The sequence below is a fragment of the Doryrhamphus excisus genome, chromosome 6 (assembly GCF_030265055.1).
Source record: "Doryrhamphus excisus isolate RoL2022-K1 chromosome 6, RoL_Dexc_1.0, whole genome shotgun sequence".
Classification (NCBI taxonomy): Eukaryota; Metazoa; Chordata; class Actinopteri; order Syngnathiformes; family Syngnathidae; genus Doryrhamphus; species Doryrhamphus excisus.
The window spans coordinates 6,912,292-6,918,928 of record NC_080471.1 but is presented as its reverse complement, the minus strand read 5'-3'; the positions used below and the strand labels follow the sequence as shown (position 1 = coordinate 6,918,928).

The 6,637-nt window shown below is 43.3% G+C and overlaps 4 non-coding genes across 4 annotated transcripts; 3 read left to right on the top strand and 1 right to left on the bottom strand.

The window, feature by feature from the left end:
* Positions 1–1,681: 1,681 nt before the first annotated feature.
* Positions 1,682–1,755, top strand: trnan-guu (transfer RNA asparagine (anticodon GUU)). Its single transcript has one exon. It is a non-coding gene; the product is annotated as a tRNA-Asn (tRNA).
* A 281-nt stretch (positions 1,756–2,036) lies between these two features.
* On the top strand, positions 2,037–2,110 carry trnan-guu (transfer RNA asparagine (anticodon GUU)). The gene has a single exon. It is a non-coding gene; the product is annotated as a tRNA-Asn (tRNA).
* Positions 2,111–2,573: 463 nt separating this feature from the next.
* Positions 2,574–2,647, top strand: trnan-guu (transfer RNA asparagine (anticodon GUU)). The gene has a single exon. It is a non-coding gene; the product is annotated as a tRNA-Asn (tRNA).
* Positions 2,648–3,925: 1,278 nt separating this feature from the next.
* On the bottom strand, positions 3,926–3,999 carry trnan-guu (transfer RNA asparagine (anticodon GUU)). Its single transcript has one exon. It is a non-coding gene; the product is annotated as a tRNA-Asn (tRNA).
* Positions 4,000–6,637: the final 2,638 nt, after the last annotated feature.

The window sequence follows — 6,637 nt, the reverse complement described above, 5'->3', positions numbered from 1 at the left end:
AAGAGAAAATGGTTCAAATGGAAGGCTTACTAGGAGTTTAAAGGCACCAATGCACGTAGGCCCGATGACTGGCTTTTACTGGATGGATCTGCTCCTGCAGGGTCATGCTCAGTTTACAGTTGAGAGACAGCGGCAAAGACGTGCCCGTTGCCCCGTCTTAAGTCTTTACAAACACACGCAACTGGCAGTCGTTAGGATTGCAATAAAAGACTGCCGACATCCTCCGTCGTGTCCATAAAAATCGGAGAGAATTCACATGATAACAAATGTTCAGTGTCTCGTTTCACGCCATCAGAAATCATGGCAGAGAGTTTCCATGGCAACCGCAAGGCTATTAAACAGGCTTTCCACGCTGAGATAACATGGTGAGAGAGTTGAAAGGGACTTCTTTACATTAAAGTGGTAGAAATGGTCAGCTGCGTGGAATTTAATACCAGGCTGGACAAAAGTCATTCAGATGTATTTTGCACTAATGCTACTGTATACTTTAAGACTGACTTTACTTATGGTGTATTGCGTCTTTCCATCATAATTATTTTTTGTTGACACGATGGCTCCAGCTTATTATGTCATACAATCATCTGTACCATTGTGCCAATATACTATGCCCCAGCCGCAGGAACGCAATGCAAAGGCCACCATCTGGCAGCAAGTGCAATATTTTCCTGCTGTGCTATGTGCCATTGCCCCTGTCAAAGTGACATCTTTGTTAATGTAGAAACAGCATGACATTTAAGCCTTTTTTATAAGCCCATCCAAAAAGGGTGTTGAAAATATTAACATGCAATATGGCTGGTTCACTCATGAAGATATATATGATTATATGATACACTGTATACACTGTACATGCCATAACGCCAGCCTTCTAACCAGGCTGACCCTTCTAACGGCTAATCGGTTACTATGACAACCAGAATGGAAGGAGTTCCCTGGTTGCTTGCGTCTGTTGAAAAGGTTTCCCTTTTCCTCTGACTAATCACACACAACACTGAAATCTTCACCAAAATCAACATTTGTGGCAACATTTCCCTCTACACAACACAATAGGGTTGTCAGCCATGTAGTACAATGTAACGTTTCAATGAGGATCTTTTTGAGACGTGGAATATTTTTGTAGTTTTGTAGTACAGAAAAGGTGTTTATGACTCTCTAAACGCATTTTTGTACCATTATTAGAGCCGTGTAGACATTAAATAACACCCCTATAGTCACCTTTGTACTCATATTATTCTTTGTTTACACCACATTCCTAATGCGCCAACGATAGGATCAGTGCAGGGACACGAGATGGCGACATGCAGGCTTGCAAGCTTACTGGTTTAGCCTTCAATATACTTAAGGAAGGGTTTCAAATGGAGTGAGGAAGCCTAAATTAAGAAGCCTAAAAACTTACCACTTCCACACGGAGTAGGGGGACAACTTGTTTTCACCAGGTGTCTATGTCTATGTCATGTCTCATGAATGTTGAGATGTCATTAGTGACCAGACCACTACATGTAACTAACGTTCAATATTTTGACTAATAATTTGTGATACAGCAATAATTTTAATGATTTAAGTAGCGATAGAGTGAGGGAGCAACGTTGGAGACTCGATGTAGCAAAGAGCGACTGCATTAATGCTTTAACTGCTATGATAGTGTTACTAAAGCTACTATACGTTGGCGTCGGCCGTTACACAAGTCTCTGTGGCGCAATCGGTTAGCGCGTTCGGCTGTTAACCGAAAGGTTGGTGGTTCGAGCCCACCCAGGGACGACTTGTTTTTCTCTGAGCGTACTCCAATTCAGTACGGCCACTCGAAGGGCTGTACATCACCTGTTCTCATGACAGAAATTAAAACGTATAAAATAAATACACCACAAATCAAATACATTATATACTATATTTGTCCATTTAGCTGTGTTGTGAATAAAAATAAACTTTACAGAGAACAAGAGAGACCCGCGCCGCTGCCGTGTTTTGGTCACCTTTCTAACATACTGTAACGTCACCTATGGTACATTTGAAATTCCAAACCTCTGCATGGCGTAAAAAGAGTCTCTGTGGCGCAATCGGTTAGCGCGTTCGGCTGTTAACCGAAAGGTTGGTGGTTCGAGCCCACCCAGGGACGCAATTTCTTTTGACCTCACCCTTGGGATTTTTGTTTGTTTTTGTCTAAAACAGACAAGTAAAAGTTTTGTTAACCATTTCCACCCGTCTTGTCACACCTGCAGCATTAATCCCCCAGGAACCTTTAATCTACAATCACAAAGCATCAAAGCTAACCCTGGGTATCTTTGTGAAACCAGCAGAACCAAAAACCACAACAGAAACAACCCTAATTTACAGAAAAGCCTCATGTAAAGATACAAACGGAACAATGCAGAGCAAAGCTCAACCGGCACTGAGCGTGCGGGGGAGGAACTGTTTGCTTTGCAGGCGCACAAGGAGGGTGGGGGCAGGGTTGCACAGAGTAAAGCCAAAGGAAAGGACAATTCCCAGTTTACGAGCGTCCGCGATAAGCATCGCACACTTCCCGAAAAGAGACTCAATGACTGAGAATTAAGTACGCTGTGCACAGGTCAGCTCTGCATGTCTCTGTGGCGCAATCGGTTAGCGCGTTCGGCTGTTAACCGAAAGGTTGGTGGTTCGAGCCCACCCAGGGACGCAATTTTTTTCGATCATGTTTAAAAGTTGATGCAATAAAGCAGTCAAAGCAGCACATTTTGTGGTTTTACCGTTGTTGGGGGTTACATAAATCATACATGTATGTAACCACATCCATGAGGGAAGAGAAAAATAAAAAAAAGTGACTTAATGAGAGATTATGCGTCATCAGTGACATTTCCAGAACATTTTTATCGAGCAGTATTCATTATCCGGTGAATGACTCCCTTTTTAGCACCTAATCAGCCCTCTGTGGAATAGCTCCAGCTCATGTAAAAAGTATTTCCTGCTCCAGACTCTGTGGAAGGGCAGGGCAGCCAATGTACAAATGGCAAGACAAGAAATGATATTTATGCCTGACTGTTGCATGACGGCTATCAACATCAGATAATATGGTTTTTAATTCTCAAGCCATAAATGTTAAGTCTGTAATATTTTATTCAGGGACGCTTATATCGCTCTCCTGTTTGATATTCAGTGTGTTTCATGCTGGCAGGCAAGTTGCTGTGTGGCTGACCTTTAACTGGGGAGAGAATTAAAATATACACCAGGCATATTTAAATGAGAATATCAACATTGTTATGCATTAGCCTTGGCCTTCTGTCATAGGTCAAGATGATTTGGTAAAGTTTCGTGGCCCCTGCCTTTGGTCCTTTGTGGTTTATGAAATCAACCTTAATTTGTTACTGGTGCAGTCTGCAACCTTCTTAGCAGGGTTACATTAAAATGTCACAGGCGGATCCCGATAACACTAATTATTTTTGTACAAATGAAGATTTGACTTCTGTGAAGTCCAGTCCTCCAGCATGGAAGCCATCGTCAAAAAGAAATCTGGCTGAGAAAACAACCCCGGGGCGACCAGGCATTGGCTGATGCCATTGGCTGAAGACAGCCCAAACCAACCGTGCAGGGGAGTGGATTGCCTTTTCAAGCTGAGCCCAAGGCTGGGGAGAGTGACACAGTGGTGGAAAATAACCAGCATGGTATCAATGCCAAAGGGCAGGCAACCTTTGAACCTCAACATTCAAGGCTGCACAAGCTACTTTCCAATTCATGCGAATGCGGACAAAACTAACAAGGAAATGACAGCAACTAGTTCCTGGCTGGGGGTGGAAGCACCAACATTGTTGAGTCTTATTGTATCTGAACTTGTGCTAAACAAAAACAGTCTTTGCTGTTGATAAAGGTAGCATACCTCCACTTAGTACTCTATTCCGATTCTTCTGCATACCAAGATTTTGGAGGAAAGCTCATGTCTGCTTTTGGTAAAAGCAAAACTCGTCCCTGGGTGGGCTCGAACCACCAACCTTTCGGTTAACAGCCGAACGCGCTAACCGATTGCGCCACAGAGACATGCTGCCACAGGGAAGTCAAGTCATCAGTCACGGTCGTCTGACAGACGTTCACACGAGCATAAGATCAGGTCATGTCACAGATCAGGGCTTCTGTGACATCTCAGAAGATCCCACAATGTTGGACTTGGAACCCTTTAAAGTTACTGCATCCATTCCTACTGGTTCTGGCCCAACGGCTTCCATTCCGGGATCCATCACCATGGCAACCACCTTGTCATCTGGCACAAAAACCACTCAACATCGCACATGGAGCTCAGATATATCCACTCGGCCCTCTTGGTTTTCTGCCTTTGGTGGTGTTGATGGTCAAGAAGGAGATAAGGTAATATTTCACATACAGTGCATACGGAAAGTATTCACAGCGCTTCACTTTTTCCACATTTTGTCATGTTACAGCCTCATTCCAAACTGTGTTAATTTAACCTCTTACCTCAAAATTCTACACAAAATACTCCATTATGACAATGTGAAAAAGTTTTTTTTGACTTTTTTTGAATTTATTAAAAATAGAAAACTAAGAAATCACATTTACATACGTAAGTATTCACAGCCTTTGCCATGAAGCTCAAAATTGAGCTCAGGTGCATCTTTTTTCCACTGATCATCCTTGAGATCTTTCTACAGCTTAATTGGAGTCCACCTACAGTAAATTCAGTTGATTGGACATTATTTGGAAAGGCACACACCTGTCTATATAAGGTCCCACAGTTGACTGTGCATGTCAGAGCACAAACACCAAGCATGAAGTCAAAAGAACTGTCTGTAGACCTGCGAGACAGGATTGTCTTGAGGCACAAATCTGGGGAAGGATACAGAAAAATTTCTGCTGCTTTGAAGGTCCCAATGAGCACAGTGGCCTCCATTATTCGTAAATGGAAGACGTTTGGAACCACCAGGACTCTTCCTAGAGCTGGCCGGCCTTCTAAACTGAGCGATCGGGGAAGAAGGGCCTTAGTCAGGGAGGTGACCAAGGCCCTGATGGTCACTCTGTCAGAGTTCCAGCGTTCCTCTGTGGAGAGAGGAGAGCCTTCCAGAAGGACAACCATCTCTGCAGCAATCCACCAATCAGGCCTGTATGGTAGAGTGGCCAGACGAAAGCCACTCCTTAGTAAAAGGAACATGGCAGCCCGTCTGGAATTTGCCAAAAAGCACCTGAATGACTCTCAGACCATGAGAAACAAAATTCTCTGGTCTGATGAGACAAAGATTGAACTCTTTGGTGTGAATGCCAGGTGCCATGTTTGGAGGAAACCAGGCACTGCTCATCACCAGGCCAATACCATCCCTACAGTGAAGCATGGTGGTGGCAGCATCATGCTGTGGGGATGTTTTTCAGCAGCAGGAACTGGCAGACTAGTCAGGATAGAAGGAAAAATGAATGCAGCAATATATAGAGATATCCTGGATGAAAACCTGCTCCAGAGCGCTCTTGTCCTGCTGAAAAATGAACCTTCGCCCCAGCCTGAGGTCAACGACCCGAAGCACACAGCCAAGATCTCAAAAGATTGGCTTCAGAACCACTCCGTGAATGTCCTGGAGTGGCCCAGCCAGAGTCCAGACTTGAATCCGATCGAACATCTCTGGAGAGATCTGAAAATGGCTGTGCACAGACGTCTCCCATCCAACCTGATGGAGCTTGAGACTTATTGCAAAGAAGAATGGGCAAAACTGCCTAAAGATAGGTGTGCTAAACTTGTGGGATCATATTCAAAAAGACTTGAGGCTGTAATTGCTGCCAAAGGTGGATCAACAAAGTATTAAGCAAAGGCTGTGAATACTTATGTAAATGTGATTTTTTTGTTTTCTATTTTTAATAAATTCAAAACATGTCAAAAAAAACTTTTTCACATTGTCATAAGGGAGTATTTTGTGGAGAATTTTGAGGTAAGAGATTAATTTAATACAGTTTGGAATGAGGCTGTAACATGACAAAATGTAGAAAAAGTGAAGCGCTGTGAATACTTTCCGGATGCACTGTATATACCAGTATAGATTCTTCCAATGATAAGAACATGACTTATACCGCTATAAATGCTAAACGTAAACAATCTGAGTTGTGTGCGGCAGTGGATATAGTACATAAGATTTCAAAAAACCCTTAAAACACCGACAACAAATTCATATGCAATATTATTGAAAAAAAGAAGACTCAAAACCTTGCAACTTTTGTCACAAACGTTTGAAAACCCTGCCACAAAATCCTGCAGGGTTTGATTGCCATCAGCAGCCACAATGAAGTTTGATGCTCTCAGTGGTCCGGCTTTGACTGTGGTTGTCCTTGACATTTACTCTGCAAGAGTGAAATGTCAGAGGCTGGTATTTTAGAATCTTCCTGAAGGTAAAACCAGCAGGGTCACAGAGCGCCCCCTTCTAGTGAGAGACCACGGAAAGAACACTTGTTCTTCTGACTCTTCCGCACGACCAAGTAACGTTGGAAAGGTGTCAGGCTTCAGAAACCGTTTTTCGGCTAGTCCAGCTGCATCGTGGCCCATGTTCACGTAACAGCAACAATCCAGAGTGAAAAGCTGTTGACAGATTCAAATATTGTTCATTTCTGGTAGGGAACTCGTCTGCCTGATGGTTCCTCATTAGGAACCTTTTACACTCGAAGAAACACTTCCTGGGAGCCATTTATA